The sequence below is a fragment of the Pinus tabuliformis genome, chromosome 6 (assembly GCF_031772625.1).
Source record: "Pinus tabuliformis cultivar Carrire ecotype Pingquan chromosome 6, CPIR1, whole genome shotgun sequence".
Lineage (NCBI taxonomy): Eukaryota > Viridiplantae > Streptophyta > Pinopsida > Pinales > Pinaceae > Pinus > Pinus tabuliformis.
This window is the reverse complement of record NC_142292.1, coordinates 1,807,099,793-1,807,118,057: the sequence shown is the minus strand read 5'-3', so window position 1 is coordinate 1,807,118,057 and position 18,265 is coordinate 1,807,099,793. Positions and strand designations below refer to the sequence as shown.

The following is an 18,265-nucleotide window of genomic DNA, read 5'->3' as shown; positions in this document are numbered from 1 at the left end:
TAGAGTAGTTGTTAATAACATGGAGAAAGAGAAGTTTGTGCAAGTTACACCTTGGATTGTCTTTGAAAATGGTCAATGGGTTCCTAGTTTACTTCCATTTGGAAATTCATATTATTTAATTGACGTTGTAAGCTACCCATGCAGACTTACACAAGCTATAGTGAGAACATCGGTGTTTAATGAGCATGGAGTTATGCTTGAGCTCTAGGCTGAGAGCCCTGCCACTTCAAAATTAAATTCAGTTGACTTCATAATTATTACTGCTCAGAGTGCCAAAAAATTGGAGTTTAGTATGTCCTGATAAAATATGTTGGTGTGGGATTGCTCTTCTCTAGGGAGGAAGATGTGAATTGTGAAATGCTATTCTTCATGGGAAATAAACTCGTCTATGAACATAATTAAGGATGTAATGAGCTTTTAGCTAGAACAGATATCCTGGTTAGTACACTTGTAGAAGGCTTTCAATCTAGGTACCCACCATATATATAGGAAATAAATCCCAATGTACTTAAAAACATCGAAATAATTTTGGGAGCTTCCATTCTACCATGGAACAAAGCCACTGACAATATGGGCACAATAGGGAGGGCCAGAGTGCTAATCACATTTGAGAACAAGGAAGAAACCAAAAAGATCAAACCCACTCCACCAACCGAAGAAACCTGTCATCCTATTGCAGACCATATCAATGTCATATAGTAGGCAACTTTCCCTGTTGTGAAACTCTCAGCCTCCTTTTTCATCTCTGAACTCCCCACTAACAAACAATCCAACTATGCATACTATGCATACCACACTAGCAACTATGGATGTGAAAATTTGCATCTCCAAAACCACTGCAAAGGTCTCCTTCTTTATAACCCTATTGAATACAAGCTGCATCAATGGAAGAAGCAGCCCATAGATGGCAGAAGCTGCAATAGTACAAATGAATCCTACTATGTACTTGGCAGTATTCACTCCCTTAGGCCTGTCACCATCTGAATGAACCGCAAGCAGAATTGCACCCAAAGTCAGCAAAACCAGAGAATTCAGGATATATGGAGTAATTTTCTGCCTGTTCAGTATGAATGCAAATACAGCATTGAAGGCCAGTTGACTTGAACAGAGAAGAGAATAGGTCGAAACAGGCATATAAGAGATACCCCATGAGTAAAGAAGATTGTCTCCAGCTAGAAGCAAGCCCAAACCAACATAAATTAGCACCAATTTGGGTGTGAGCGGGGTAATCTTAGAGGCTTGTTTTCCTTGATAAAGTACCAGAGGTATGAAAAGAATAGGACATCCTACCGATTGCACCAGAGTTGATATCCATCTACTGTTACCACCATCATCAAAGTAATACCTGTTAAGAAGCATAGCAGTAGCTTGACCTACAATCATTGACGAAATGCTGAATATTACAAGCACCCAATGGGTCTTCCTTTTTCCTGCAAACATCTTTCTATTGGGGCCTCTTCCTGGCTCTGCATCCCTGATCAAACCAGGGCCTGAAGTTTCAATCTCTTGGATGTCAGAACTTGGAAAGTGAATTGGTTTTCAAGGAACCATGTGCATACTCAATGATATCAAAAATGCATTGGGTGTGTCTTAAGAAGAAATGTGTTCAATTGTTCCTTGAAGGAGAACTAAGCAAAGTGGACGACATGGCTAGACATTGGAGGTGGATTATGCTCTAGAATCAAGTAATCGAGTAGGTCAAAGAAATATATTGTATTTCATCACTGGTCATGCTAATGGAAATTTTAGTCGAAGTCCGTTGTTTTAAAACATTGAGTCTTTGAAACTACTGTTTTTAGAACTTCAATAATGTTTTCCAACTTCATTTGCTGGCCATCTTAAAAGTAGCGTCAAGTTTATAGATGAGTCCATTTGTATTCTCAATGTTGGTGTATAACTAGAGTCAAATTTGAAACTTAGGCAAATTCTGCCACCTTCTAGCTTCTCAATAATGAAGAAACTCTTCTCATAATATTTGGAAAGCTAAAGTGTAAATTCATGTACTTGGTAAGGTTTGAATAAATGTTGGTACCGATTCCATACGTGAGTTATTTGATCTGATTGTGTTTGAGATTTACGTCACCAAATAACCAATTTTTGAAGTCTAGCTGCTGAGATTATGTCTTCATTTCTTCCACATTTTACTCATTTGTCAAAGAAGGAAGGTAGGTTTGTGGCTTTGATTCAAACCAAGTTTTGTATTTTAATGAAAACTATGCCTATTTCACTGTCGATGCAGATAATTCCTATGCAGATGACAATCTTACATCACTCAAAAATATTTCTTTTTAGTAGAAAAACTGTTGAGAATACTCCACATAACAACTGGCAATTGGTGAGAAGTGGAGTTGGTTGAAATGGTCAACTTTGATTAGGAGACTTTAAGGAGGCTTTGGGCCTATTAAAGGAGGAACCATTTCCATTGGAGGTAGCATTTTGTAGCTTAGCGATTTAATTGAAGATTGGTGGCAAAGGCTTGTTAAAAAGCAGGTAAAGCTTGGTAATAACTCAGAGGAGCTAGTGGAACAAAACTGGTAGATATGTGGACTCCAGTGATTGTCATTACAGTCTAGTGGAGGTATAGCAAGGCCTTAAGCTTGTATGTAGAGGAAATAGAGTTTGATTCTGTCAAACATATTCTTAGATCCCTATTGAGGTGTTTCATTGCAAAGGCAACAACCCATAAGCCTGGTAAATATAAGATTAGCATTATTGTGCTTTAACCAGCATGAGAAATAGAGTTATCGAGCTTGTAATGTAAATTGTATTGTGTTGAATGAAAGAGCTCTTCAGCCTATCCATTAACGCTGATATAAGTATTGTTGATAGAAATTTGGCAGTGATACCTTTTTTAGTATAGTAGTTACAATTTATTTCTGTTGAAAATAAGAAATTAGTTCATGAAGTGCAACTGCATTATATTAAAGAAGCTAGGATATTGTTAGTAGCGTATTTTGTTTCCCACTCTGTAATTCCAAGTGTTCAATTGCTAGATTTATTCAGTGCCTCAGGGGCATCTACATCAAGTGATTACATCATAGTGAGCTGATCCATTGGTGAGGACAACTCTAGCCAAGCAGATTGCTGGATAAAGTTGTCAAGGTATAGAAACAATGCCAGCTTTGGGATTGGGTAGATATTGTTCTAAACTGCGGAGAGAGCTACATGAAAGAATAGATTAGGGCACATAGAAGGGGATTCCCTGTATGGAGAGGTTGAGGAAGACCATGTAGAGGAGTTGCTAACGAAGATATATAGAGATGTTGAGAGCCATAACAAGAAGGTTAGACGCTATGGAAGCTTCTCAATGAAGGGGAACAATAATAGTAGTAGATTATGAAAATGAGGACATAAGAGGCAAGGTAAAGGAAGAAGTGAGAGGACATTCATTTTTTTGGTCATATTCTATCTTACCTTGAGGTCGTACGATGGTCATACATGCCGCACATAGTCCTCCTCTCTCCCTAGGTGAGAAAATCGCTTGCTGGGCATTGCCCATTGGATATTGGGCGCTCCATTTGATTGTTAGGTGTTTTCATTAGTTGCCAACGCCTTCTTGGGAGAATGGATGGTTGATTATGGAGTAAAGAAAAGAAAGGAATACAACAATATTTGGTAAAGGTACCATGATATTTCAGTCTTGGGGTGGAGGACTTGTTAGGATAAATCCATATTTCCTTCATGGCATACCAGCCTTGCAGGATACTTGAAACAATCCATATTGTTTTAATACGTTCGGTGTTATTATCACTTTCTTATCTATTTCCATTGGATTTTGAATTTGTAGTAAAAAAAAAATTCATTATGATTATGAGTCCTTAACATATAATTTCAGTGGTCCATGATGGTTATGCATCAAAATTGTTGGTCAAATATATTGACACAAAAACATGTGTATATGCTCTGCCTTTTATTTTCAGGCAATTTCTTAACTAATAAGGATGCAATTTCAATAATCTCATTATAGATGTTGGTGATGCTTTCACTGGTTCCACTAAATTTGAGTTGATAGATGAAAACATGCATTATCTGTATCCTAGACAACTCATATTAGCTTTAACTAATGGAACTTACCTAAGCATATCACGCCTTCCCTGCCACAAAAGTAATAAATGTTTTAACATTATTTCCTTTTTTCCCAATTAATAATTTAGAGTGGGCTGCTCCATTCTTGAGCTAATTGGTAAAAGGAAAAAATGACTTAACTAAATAATTGTTATTCACAACTTTGTTATCTGGTTACTTGTGTGCAGGATACACAGAAAGAGGAGCCAGCTGACTAATTTGGAGGAGACGTTGCAGAGAAAACAAGGCTTGGAAATATTAGAAGAACAAAGAACAGTAGAGATCCTTGTACAATGCAAAAGGAAAATACCTAAGAGCCTCTATAAATACATAGTCCTCTATCCAACATTGAGATAGAAAATAGATTTACAACTTCCACAATGAATCTATGTTCGTAAGTTGGCTGCAAGTCCATTTATTGATCATAACGTATCAAAGCAGCTGCATCCTTGACTGTGACTCAACTGCTAAAACTATGAAGAGAACATTGCAGGCTTGAACATGGGCAAAGCAGACAGAGAGAGATTTGAAGACTTAAGAGCCAACGATGTTGAGACTCGAGAAGAGGAAAAACACTTGAAAGAGAAGGTCCAAATGTTCAACCAGAGGATGGCAAAGATGGAGAAGCACCTTGAGAAATTCAATGGGTTCCTAGTTTACTTCCGTTTGGAAATTCAAATTATTTAATTGACGTTGTAAGCTACCCATGCAGACTTACCCAAGCTACGGTGAGAACATCGATGTTTAATGAGCATGGAGTTATGCTTGAGCTCTAGGCTGAGAGCCCTGCCACTTCAAAATTAAATTCAGTTGACTTCATAATTATTACCACTCAGAGTGCCAAAAAATTGGAGTTTAGTATGTCCTGATAAAATATGTTGGTGTGGGATTTCTCTTCTCTAGGGAGGAAGATGTGAATTGTGAAATGCTATTCTTCATGGGCAATTTTTTCTTGCAGGGTAAGTAAGATAGACTAGAAAAGGTTTGGCTCATTGATGGATATTAATATGCATCTTTTAGTGAAAATTTGGCAGTGTCATTGAAGCAAACTAACAATTTTAAATCTCTACTCTCAAGATTGGTTGGTTGCAACGATGCCGAATCCTGGGTCTTTAGACGATTTCCCAAAACTCTACAAATAGAATTGGTTTCTTCAATATTCTACTTCCATCTTCTAGATGGTTCTCTATCCAACTCTTCACAAATGAAAATTTGGACTCCTCATCTGATCCAGCAAGCCTTTAAAGTTGAAATCACAGTTCAATAAATTAGTGCAAACTCTACATCATCCAATTGAATGCATATATATTTGAGGAAATAGATAGAGATTTACCAAATGTCAGGATAGGAATGAATAGTTGCAAAATCAAGTCCTGGGATTTGGTTATTGGAGATGAAATCTGTCCCTACAGAGAAACCTGGATTGATCTCTTTCTTGGACTCTCCATAAAACCCTTCCAAACCAACTTCTAGAAGATGGTTTCCATCAATAGATTTGACATGGCTAGCCATCTCCTCTATCCATCCCTGTTTGCTCATCACAGCCAAAGATCTACTATTTTTACTCATAACAGATACACACAATCATTATCAAAATTATTATTTACTATGAAGGGTGATTATTTACAGAACCCACCAAACTATGAATCTAGAAGAGCTAAATGATGTCAAGTGTCTCACAATGTATATTTTTGTAATTAGGCTTGGCATTTGTGGATTACCTGTGTAGGAGCAATGGAAGAGTATCAGTGGTGTAAGATGATTTTACATGAGGTGGAGGCTTTGATTTTACTCTTGTCTGCAAGTAATTACTTTCTTTAATCGTTTTTGAATAAAATGAGAAAAAATGAAAATCCTCATAGAATTCAATTACGGGTCCAAGAGAGCCATAGTGAAGGGTATGCCATTGTTATCATCACTCACTCAGCTCAAGACTATTCGTTTGGAGAGGTTGATTGTGCCCCTACTTCAAGAGCATAATAAAGTCTTACAAAACTTAGAGAAGTTATCTTTGAGCTTATATGAAGGGCTTGGAAATGTGTCCAGGTTCAATGGCATCTAGTTGAATCTAAAGCTTCCCGTAATGCTATATTTTAACATGGATCATTGCTGTGATTTGGAGGAGCTTCCCCTTGGAATTTGAGACATGTCTTCAGTTCAAAAATGGTCTATCACTAATTGTCACCTTCTTCAAAAGTTACCTAATGATTTTGGGAGGCTCAGTTATTTAAGAATGTTAAGAATATTTGCATGTCTAGATCTGAAAGAGCTTCTAGCATCTATTGAAAAGCTTGGGAAGCTGGAATATGTAGACATTTCTCTATTTGAGTGCTTGAAAGAACTTCCTGAGGAATTAGGGCAGCTAAAGGAACTCGAGGAGCTTGAAATGATAGAGTGTTCTCGATTGAGGAAGCTGCCTAAATTAGTTGGAGGGCTTATATCTCTAAATCATGTTATATGTGATGAGAAGATTGTGCAGCAACGGAATTGTCTGAAGAATTGTTCTGCTACCATGGATCTTAGAGTTGAAATTCTAGAAGCACACTTCACCTTGGATTGACTGGATGGTTAAGATCTCTCTTAAACATGATGCCAAGTGCAAGTAGACTTCTAAGATATCAAGATATAAGCTTAATGTTTCCTATTAATAAAGTTTGATTCTCATATGGGTGTCTGTTCAATGTCAGCAGATCCTCATATGGGTGACTTTTGAATGTTAACAGTTCAAATTTTTTACATCTAAGTGTATCTTTTTTGGACAAATTTTTGGTTTATGGCTTGCGCTCATCATGGCAAGGTTTCTGTTGTGCAGGATCAGGACGAGTGCACACTGCAAACATGTTATCCATGTTCCACTGACATTATTGGCCCGTCAAATATTAGTTATCCAAATTTTATGTGTAGTGTGTCTAGTCCTACTGGTATAGCTAAATAAATAGTCATAAAGAATATAAGTGTGTATCTAGAGTCCTCATCATGGTAAAATTAGGGTGTCTAGTTGTGATCGTAACATTAAGGACCTTTTAAATATTGTATTAAGAGTAAATTATTTTAAATATTGTGTTTAAAACATTAAATATTATGTTTTAAGATTAAAAGTTCACTTTAACTTGTGGACAGAAGTGAGTAAGGACAAATTTTTAATGGAATGGTGATGTGTGTAAAAAATTTCAAAATTTGGTTTGTAGTTCTGAGGTGTTATGATAATGTGTTATTTCCATTAGATTAGATTTTTTTTTTTTTAATGGGACTCTGGTTATCGTCGCCGCAGCAGCTTCAAATTGCCACTAGACCACCATCAACGCTATGTATTCCTTTTTATGCATGTTTTTGTGAATAGAAAAGCATTTTGAGATTCGTGAACATTATGATTTTGATGATTGTCATTTGAAAAATCCTTTACTCCCAAGTTTGTTGAAGGTTAGAGGTTTTACTAGACTATGTTTGAAGTCATTTGGAGATGGTGCAGTTATGAAGAAACTTATAAAGCCAAGTCACCAATGTTAATGTGAAGGTTGCGTAAGTGATCTATTCCCCTTCTGTGCATTAGCTAAATTCTGCTACGTTGCTACGCTATGAATGAATTGGCTACAATAACTCACGAACTCTTTGCAAATACACACTCTTTTATCAGTCTATGTGTTTCTTTGTAGATCCCCACATGCTGTAGAATTATAAGGTCCTTAATGCGTGAGAGGAAAGTAGACATCTATGTAGATGCCATCTTAAGAGTTTGAATGCAATGAGTTTCTGGTTTTTGTTTAACCTGGTGTACATGCATTTTCATTTTTCATATCCAACTTTTTGACTTATTCAAATATATTTTTCATTTATATGGATCATAACATATTTTCGCTCTGTGTAGGCTTTGCTGTCCGAGATTTGTTTTGACCTATTCAATTATATTTTTTCATATATATATATATATATATATATATATATATATATATATATATATATATATATATATATATATATATATATATCAGAACATATTTTCACTCGATGCAGGCTCTGCTATTTGAGATTTGTTCCAAATACTCGATTCCAAACTTTAACCATCTTTGCATCTTATTTAGATTTTCCTATTCCCATGTGGCGATTGTTTATCAATTTATGCTTTATGATGTTTCCTTTGCAACATTTGGTGCAAATGCTAATATAGATTATATTGAAAATGACATCCTTCCTTACCCTTGAATATTGATACAAACATAGCTTGTCCTTTAAATATAAAGAAGAATAGATTTTTGTAAGCTATTTTATACTCATTACTCACCAGCAAAAAAAGATATCCACGTGTCTTCTCAGGAGTGTATCCTGTGCATCCCATCCATAATTATTAAATATCCCCCAATACTCTGATTTTTTGGAACATTACTTTTCTATACTAAACATCGAGACCACTTTATATTTATGATTACTGTACGTTGATAAAGACAGTGAAAAGGTTTGATGACTTTTCCATCTAACAAAACTGAATTCTTAATCAACCATACCATCTATACTATACCATGAAAACTGAATTCTTTGTCAAACTTTCGCACCACGTCTTTAAAAGCTTCTTCGCATATTAACCTTCATGAACATTCCTCCTACATGTTAAAAGCTTGAGTTTTCTTCCATACTATCAGGATAGAGGTACATGAAAAGAAATTCCTTGGTTATTTTGCATAAAAGTTAAATGCAAGGCCTTTGGGAGCTCATCCTTTTGCACATACATCTAAACGAGAACCTTCTTGGTGCACACCAAGCCCATTAGAAATTTTAATAAGAATTTCTTATGAATCTTAAATCGCCGCTAAACGATAACCTTGTTGGTGCACACCAAGCCCATCAGAAATTTTAATAAGAATTTATTATGAATCTTAAATCGCCGAGCTAACTTTTTTCACTAAATTATTCAATTCCTTCACCGTAAAATTCTTTGTAATCCAATAGTATGCTCTTCCACTAGTATTCCTTGAATTTCATCCTCAATGTTTTTCATGCTCACGTGAATGAACCTCAGAGAACCTATATTTTCTTGGAATAAGCTAACTCATCACGATTTGGTTACATCAAATCTCCAGAAAACCATTCCGGCCTCTGAAGTGTATATTCTTCGTACGTGGGACAGATTAAAGAACCCCTTTTCCCTGAATTAGTAAACCAAAGTCCTTGAGTGTTTACAATGGTCTGTGCACACAACCCGGAAGTCCTCCTTACTTTGAATTTGAAACTTCATTGTGATTAATTATGTATTATGTTTTTTAACATTTGAATTTTTAAAAACATCATAATTAGTTAAAATGTATCTATAAACGTATAAGAGTATAAGTTTGGATTTCGTAGAGTACAAAATTCATAATTACAATTTTAAATAATCTCTATAGAATATTTTAGGGAAAAATATCTAGAAAAATCTGTTTCTCTATTTTCAAATTCAAAATTTTATGCTAGGGATATAACTTGTAGGGAGTATTTCAGAATATTCTTAATAGTATTCAATGGTTGAGATTAATCTCAAAACTAGTTTTTTTCCCTTGTGAAGTGAATGTTTGAATTTATTGCTAACATGGATTGCACTTTGGATTTCATATGGTTTCCCATTAGATAGTCCCTACCAAATGCATAAATTCAATCTCTACAAAATATTTTTTGTCAAAAATATTACTATATCAACTAAAACTAGAAAACTAAAAGTAGTAGCTAGGCCTTGAGGGCCTGTAGTAAATTGATACATAGAAAATTATTGCATGAAAATTAAGAAATATAATGGAAAATATCCAATAGAAAACATCTCAATCAATGGCTCCTACTTGGATGGTTTCATTGATGTTGTTGATCGAAGAGGATTCATAAAGCCTCAATTTTAGAATTTCTTGAATCTGAGCAACACTAGCAACAAGTTATAGTGCTCATCGTTATGATTATGGTTGTTGAGACGACACTCAAATCCATGTCCATATGATGAACTTATCATCGTCGAAAGTTTGCAAGTTACACAGGAAAATATGACCAACTAGGCTTATGTGGCAACTCATTGGCCAATTAGCCAATAACGCGTGATACTCCAGCATTGGCCTCCTAGCCCTAAGCAAAAAGACAAAACAAAAATTCTAAAAAGAAAGAATAATAATATAATAACCAAAGAATAAATAATAACAATAAAAAGGTTTTATATCAAATATAATTGTTATAATAACCATATACCGTATGTATAGGCTATTACAATCCAACAAATTAATTTTTATTGTCAAAATATGGCATATGGGTTAAACCATATTAAAATGACATGTGAAAAAGTCAAAACAAGACTGTGGATATTTACAAACATTGCAACCATATATATATCGTATGGATTTTTACCATATCATAATGGTGAACAAGTCAATCAAAATGATGAGATTTTTTGCAACCATATATCCTATGCTTTTTAACCATATTGAAATGGTGGAACATAGCAACTTGTATATAGTGTGTTCATTATATAAACGACAGAAGTCTGTGGGGTTTGAACCAATGACCCTTCCATACCAAATGGATTATTGTTAACCACTTGCAGAGATGTCAAGCAGATGTCCTCATAAAGTCCACTCGGAAGATGTAATATTGAAAACCTTATTTGATGGTAGTGGTGGGGGAACCAGAACGGGTGCGTAGAACTCAATGATAGGGAAAAAAAATGCAAAGTGGTAATTGGAAGTGTGGAACTCAAAGGCGATAAAACCATGAAATAGGGAATAGTCTCTTAAGCTTAGAGGAATTTGGAATATTCCCTACAAGTCTAGATGTGCCACTATAAAGGGATCAACTTTATATTCAAATTTCACACCTTCTTTTGAGGAATCTGATGGTGCGGTCCATTTCTCGATCTCAGCAGCCCATTTTCAGTCCATCCCCATATTTGGAGGTATCAAGTGTATTTTTGCCATGTATTTATTGGATTTTGCTGAGATAAATGAAGAGACCTCCTAACTTTGAGCAAGGCTCAGAGATGTACTCTACATTGGATGAACTCTATTATTTACCTCCTTGTGATGTTTGTCTTCATGGTTGTCATTATTTTTCCTCTTCTTTAAAGTGTATGCATATGTGGTTTATCATGCTCTTTAACATTCAATTTTGAATACATCAAAGAAGTAAACATCTTGTATCAAGTATGGTATCATAACGCTCTTCTTGTTGATGTCATTGGGAAAAACTAAAACTTGGAGAAGGTAAACTTAAGTCCTTTGATCCAGAGATTGGACATGAAATACACAAAAGGAAAATGGTAGATGATGATGTTCATACTGAGAATGAAAAATATTTTTGTGAATCTTTCTACACCATGAAAAATAAAGTATAAAAATTGTTTGCAGATTACGAGAGGAATATGATCAAGAAGGAAAAGAAAAGGGAAAAGAAATCAAAGGATTATGTTTCAGTGAATCGCGAAAATGGAAGAGAACCCCTGAACCTCCATCTCCATCTTCTAGAAAAGGTTCTTCTTCTTCATCTTCTCACTCACACCATTCTAACAGGAAACATAAAAATGCTTCTAAAAACCTTTCTTTTATGTTGGATGTAAAGTTTGATTTTCCTATATTTAACGAAGAATCTAATGTAGAAAAGATAACTAATTGGATCAAATAGATTGAAGTGTATTATCAAATTCAGCAAATTGAGAAAGATGAAGGTAATATCTAGTTAACAACTCTTTGAATGGTAGGCACTGCCTTCACAGGATGGGACAACAAACTTCAGAAAAGGTAGTAAGCATGTGGGTAAAGTCCTCTCTTCTTGGTCTTAATTTGTTTCTACTTTAAAAGGGAAATTTTATCCACTAACATATCGACAGAAAGCCATGATAGAATGGAAATATTTGAAACAAGGAAAAGGTCAAGATGTTCAATGCTTCATAGAATAACATAGAAAACAAGCTTTATCATTCAACATTCCTTTAGATTCACTTGATATTTGATGAAGTGTATTGGTTTTTTACATGATCATCTCCTGCATTCTTTGTTATTTTTTTAACCCTCTACTCTTGACTCGTCTTGTGTGAAATCCATTCACCTTGAAGGCATGGAAAGGTACAGACAATACAATCATGTGAAAAATACAACAAAAATAAGGAAAAGGGAAGAAAATCCCTCATGCAGAAAAAAAGGCATTAGTTGAAGAATTGTTGGAAACTAGATCTAGAATTGAAGCGAAAGAGGAATGGTAGAAAAAGGGAGTAGAATATGATAGCTAATGTGCAACAAGACCATGAATATGATTCAGAAGAGGAGGTGAAGGTCATGACTACTAGGTTTTGTAGGTGTTAGACCAATTGACTTGGAATCTAATTCAGGCAATAACACGAAGATCACAACTCTTTGGATTGTAGGTGTTGGACCTATTAACATGGGATCTGATTCAGGCAATGAGATGAATATCGTTGCAGATGTTGTGTCAAAGATGAGAAGAGAACCAAATACCATATGGATCCAAGAACTTTAGGAGATAAACCAAATCATTCAAGCAGATAATGTTGAATTAAGGAAACTTCTACAAGAAGCAAAGGAGGAGAAATAGAGTTTGCAGCATCCATTACAAGCAACGAAAGAGGCCTTGGAAAAGTGGCAAATTGATAAGACATCCTCACCGACATCAGATTCAACATCTAAGGTAAAGTGATTCTACATTTTCATGTTATGGTGATCAGTTTGTTGTTGTTGAAAAGCACACTATAGGAATTGCTTCAAAATTGATGAAGAAAATGGGGTATCAAGGAAAAGGCCTCAACATTAATGGCTAGGGGATTATGAATCCCATCAATGATTTGAATTTAAACAATAACGCAACAAATTGTAGATATAACCATAAATAAAAAGATGAATTAGAAATAGCACTTCATTTCATTAATATTAAATACTGAAATATGCTTACAAATAGAATGGAAATAAGACTAGCTCGGGCTATGATAGCTTATCTCTGAGAAGAGATGTGGGAGCTACATGCCTCTTAATTGTGTTACAACGAGGCGTGAGGGCCTATTTATTATTGAGAATTAATGGAAACCCCAAACATCCAAAAACCTAACACTAGGAGATGAAACAGCAAACAATGGGCCCTATTGGGGTAAATTGGGACATCAACTCCCCAAGGTCGTAACTTTGGCATACGATCTTCGTTTGATGCGTATGATACCTCATTAGAGAGATATCTGAGGACTAAAATCGTTGACAGCAATATTGAGTTAATAACTTGTATTCACTGCTAGTTATTTTCCCAAGAAAACATTTTTTAGAGCCTGAAAATGGCTCCAAAAGTTTAGGACCTGAAAAACTGCCAAAAATAGTAAACTGTGCTACGATTAAGGAAACTGAAAAATTGAAAGAAACAATGGTGGGGGTCCAAGTGGAATAGGTGGGTGGCCACCAATATCCACCTGCCTCCATCAAAATGGAGGAATTACCTTATTATGCAAGGCTTGCTTATGTTCAAAAGAAGGTTGTACATTGTTTCAAGACAACCAATGATTGATCATCGACCAATGTGGAAATCAAATCACAATATTCTAGTGATAATGAGAATTCCAATGGAAGAGCTAAGGAAAGTTCTCCTCATTCAAACTACATGAGAGACAATCATTCAAAGGTCAGTAAAGTCTGGATGAGGAAGAACCATTATAGCCATTGTAACAAGAGTGGATATCAAGGAGTGACATGTTGGGAGATCGATCCAGAGTTTCTTCTCAAAAGGGAGAAAAAAGCACTTGCTAATGAACCAACCAATGAAGTTGATAATAAGAGAATAAACTACAAGAAGAGAGCCCATTAACATGTTAGAGTAAGAATGGGTAGCATTTTTAACTAGTTGAGCGTGGTCACATTTGTAAATCATAAGTTGCGAACATGTTTGTAAAATTTTTGAAGTGTTTTCCATAACTTGTGAATGCAACATGATGATTTTGGCCTTTTAGCTGGATAGAGAAGGGTTTAGTTTCTAATGTAAACTTGACCATGAGTGTATTATAAAATCTTGGAAAGTGTGGGTTGTGTTCGATTCTTGCAAAATAGACATGAATTAGCAACTAAAAGTTTACATATGGTTATAGGTGTTGGTTTCATCACTTCAAGTTCCAGAGTACAAAGGTGATGAAAAGGAAAGGTGGCATGTCAAAGGTGTAGAGCTGTAACTAGGGTCTCTCACACCGCTAATTATTCCACATTAATAAGTCAATCCGGGAACGTTTTGTTATTGCAAGAAGTAGCTCAATCCGAGGCTATTTGTCCGAGTAATGCTTAGTAGTACAGGGTTGAGAAGATCAAAGGAAAACAAACGCTAAGCTGTAACTTAAAAGATGGAGTCACACAAAACAGTTGATCAGTAAAGGGTACGGAAACAATATCCCATCCCTTTAGAAACTGATTAAAGAAGGAAAATTAGAGCATGGACTTATAGGTCTGGGAGCTAAGCAGCGTCTTGCTGAGGCTCACTATAGCCTTAGGCCTTCTCTCACACCAAAGCAACAAAGGCAGGTAAATAAATCAGCGGAAAGTAAAATGGAACAACGAAATGGAAATGGGACAACAATAAATGGTACAACAGTAAAATGGAACAGCAATAATCAAATGCAACAGCAGTAATCAAATGGAATAGCAGTAATCAAATGGAACAACAGTAATCAAATGGAACAGCAGTAATCAAATGGAACAACAATCCTTAATGATTTACGAAACAACAACCATCACCCGTATGTACATGATCTACATTAATATAGCAATCTGAGGGTATTGAATGATACAACTATGTTTCTAAACAGAATGACGCTACTCTCGAATCCCATAAATATTGTTTAACATAAATCCAATGACAGTAACATTCATACCAGTACTCCGTTACAGAAATGGTTGAATAAAGATACAATCCGACCCTGTGTAAATCCAGTTATACAGTGCAGAATCTTTACATAGAGAAATCATTCATTCATTAAACATAACAGAGCATAGCGTATCATATAAAGAATTCATCAGACTGCTAAGCAATAAAGATAAACAAACCACACACAAATCACCATATAATGATACAAAAGCAAGTGTCCTTCGGAGCCGGGCCCTTAGCTGCCAATGGTACACTGCCTTAAATTACTCCAGACGCAGAGACGGAATAAACACCAAGTCTTTTATATTAATCGCATCCACAAAAGTATAACAAAATCAGGTCTCAATGAGACTCAATGATTAAAGTTTGTTCTGGAACTGTAAAATTACAAAAACAATCCTCCTCTTGCTTAATGATGCTGTGCCATTATATAACAGAAATGACGGAGATATCTAGATAATCAGAGATAAGTAAAGCAGCGATCCCTCAGGATCGGAGATCCTGAGGGATTCGCTAATCGTTCAATCTTTCATGCGTTTGCCGAGCCGGTATCCCGCATTCTTTTCTTGGACTATTCAATTCCGATTTTGCTTGATCGTGTCCGCATCCGGTTCCCTACTGGAGGAACAGCAGTTATTTTTCCTCTGCTTCTCGCTTTTGGGCGGGAACTCCTTGCTCGCATGTCTTCCTGCATAGAAAACGTCAATTATTAGCACTTGAGATTCCTTTGTCTATTTTTGCACATTTTATCAAAATCCTTTATCTTCTTCGAATTTCTCATGCAGAAAAGGTTACAATTATTATTGAAAAACCACTAGATTGCTAGTCAAAAGCATACCTTCCAGGTGCTCCACACACCCCCCTGCTTACCCTGTTTCATGGCCTCATGAAAACATTGTAGTTGACATGCAAGGCGGTGAGAGAATAGGCCGGAGAAGGGATCTCGTGAGGAGGCCGACAACCGTGATGAGCAACTAGATTATCAAAGAACTGATCTATTTGATCTGCAGGCATTTCATACAAGGCCTGATATCCGGGTGCAGGGTGCCAAATAATTGGACTGCGAAATCGATACCCTAACCAGGATGGCCCTGCTTGCAGAATCCGCTCCCCATAAAGGTTCAATCGGCTGGCAGCCAGCTCAAAATTCTCATATTTGAATGGTTCCCTGAGCTGGATGCTTGGACTAGAGGTCCGGTATCGAAATTTTGCAGCATTGAGGGCAAGATCTTTAATAGTCAGGAAATATTCCAGACCATTTCGGATCAAGTCTTCATGCATGGGTCCTATTATCTCAATGACACCTGGGATCCTCATAAGACTCCTATGCTCTCTCCATAGCGTCACTGGGTCTCTAGGTTCGGCTCGTATCCACAAGTCTAGGCTATTTTCTTGTCTCTGAAAGGTGTTATAAAGCATAAAGCATAATTTTTAGCAGGGGCCCTACAAGTCAAAACGTCATTATATAAGGAACACACAGTGTCCATATGCTTAACAACACTAGCTAATCGATGAGTTACCTTAGCAACCTTTTCTTGTTCCTTCTGCCATCCCTCAAAGGCTTGGCTTTCGGATTGACTAATATTTCGAAGTTGTTGTTGTAATTCTTCATATTTCTCCCGGTGGATTGCTTGCTCCCTTAGTTGTTCAGCTTCTTGTTGGGCTTGCTTCATCATCCTGTGCAATTTTCTCGTTTTTGGATCCTTGTTCCATTGAGCCATAGAGGCCGGGAATTTTGCCTGCAACTTTTTATTGCGTTGTTTAGAGTTCAAAACCCGAATAACCCCTGAGGGTGGTGCCTCTGTTTGGGTCTCCTTATTCTCTTTCTCTTTCTTGACACGAATGAAAGGCTGCTGAGGTCCCCCTGCCATTGGAACATCTTGCTGTTCTTCTCTCTTAATTGGAATGTCAGTTTGTTCTCTAGGGTCAGATGGAACAGCAGTCTGTTCCTCTATGTTATTTGGAACAGCAGCCTGTTCCTCATTAACATTTGGAACAGCAGACTGTTCCTCGGCAGTAGGTCTTCTGATGGGGTTTCGACCAACAATATGGGTTCTTGTCCTTGGGGTTTTTGCTGTAGTGGCCCTCCTTCTTTTCCTTGAGGTCCTTTGTATTCTCAAATCGGCTTTCAGAATTTGAATTTGCTGCCGGAGCCTGGCTATAGTACCCAACAACCTCTTCTGTTTCTTTCTTAATTTCTTAATCTCCCTTGCCTCGGCAGAGGGTTTGACCCTTAAGCCCGCTCCTTCTTCATCTGGGATATCTTTCGGCGTCCTGGGGACAGACTGTCCCTGATTGTTGTCTTCAATTTCATTATCATAACCAGGCGGGTTTTCTTCTCCTGCCTTTTCTGCATGTGCTTCCTCGGGTAGTTCTTCCTCTGCGGGACTGTCAGGAACGCCTGCTGTGCCAGAGGGCTGGCCATATTCCCCCATATTGGCCAGAACTGCTGCCAATTCCTCTTCACCTACAGGGTCCTGCAACGGGCTACCCCCTGGCTGTGCTATTTCTTCTTCTTGATTGCCCTATTCGGTAACCCTTTCTTCCTCAGAGTGCTCATTTTCTTGATTTTTCTTTTCGATAACCATTTCTTCCCCTTCCGGCTGGCCAGTCCCAGGCCCTGATTGCTCCACATTTCCTTCGGAAGGTCCTCCTTCTGGTTCTGGAGGTTCGTCCTCAATTTTAATTGGCTGGGCCGTTGCTTCCTGAATTCTTTCCAACCTTCCTCGTATCCGGGCCAGCCGAGCTAACTTCCTTGGTCTCTGAGGTAGGTCAGGCGTGCCAGCAGGTTCTTTGGGTTCCTCTGGTCGTTCTGGCGTATCGGAAGGTTGTTTCCGTTTTGAAGCGGCATGTCTTTCTGTTGCTGTCTTCTTGCGTTTCTCTAATCGTTCCGGCGTGCTAGAGGACTGTTCGGGTTTTGGGGGTGGTGCAGCCGATCCTCCTTCGACTATTGCGATCAATTCCTCCCAAGTGCTTTGCTGTTGAGTGAGACTGTGGCTCACTATCAACCGAATCAGCCCATGGTGGCTAACGACTGCATCTGTGTGCTGGGCCTTTCTCAGGTTTCGGGTCGCGTCATGTAGTAGCGAATTTAAAAGTGCAGGGAGATTTACAGAACATTTTCCTTTTAAAACAACTAAAAGTTTTAAGTGACGAGGTCTTACCACATCTTTTCTCCCTTCGCAGGTGATATAACTTTGTACTGCCTTTGCTAGCTCGGTCCAGGGTTCCCCTAGTGTTGCTGGCAGAACTCCTTTCCCTTTGACTGTCAAGCTTTGGCCTTTGTCCTGGAAAATTTACATAGCTTTTTGTAATCTTTCCTTCTTCGGCGTCCATATGGGTCCAGCAGCTGGTAATCCTG

General features: G+C 37.2%; 1 pseudogene; it reads right to left on the bottom strand.

Annotated features, from left to right (window-relative positions):
• Positions 1-398: 398 nt before the first annotated feature.
• On the bottom strand, positions 399-5,577 carry LOC149266251 (putative purine permease 11 pseudogene; annotated as a pseudogene).
• Between the last annotated feature and the right edge of the window lie 12,688 nt (positions 5,578-18,265).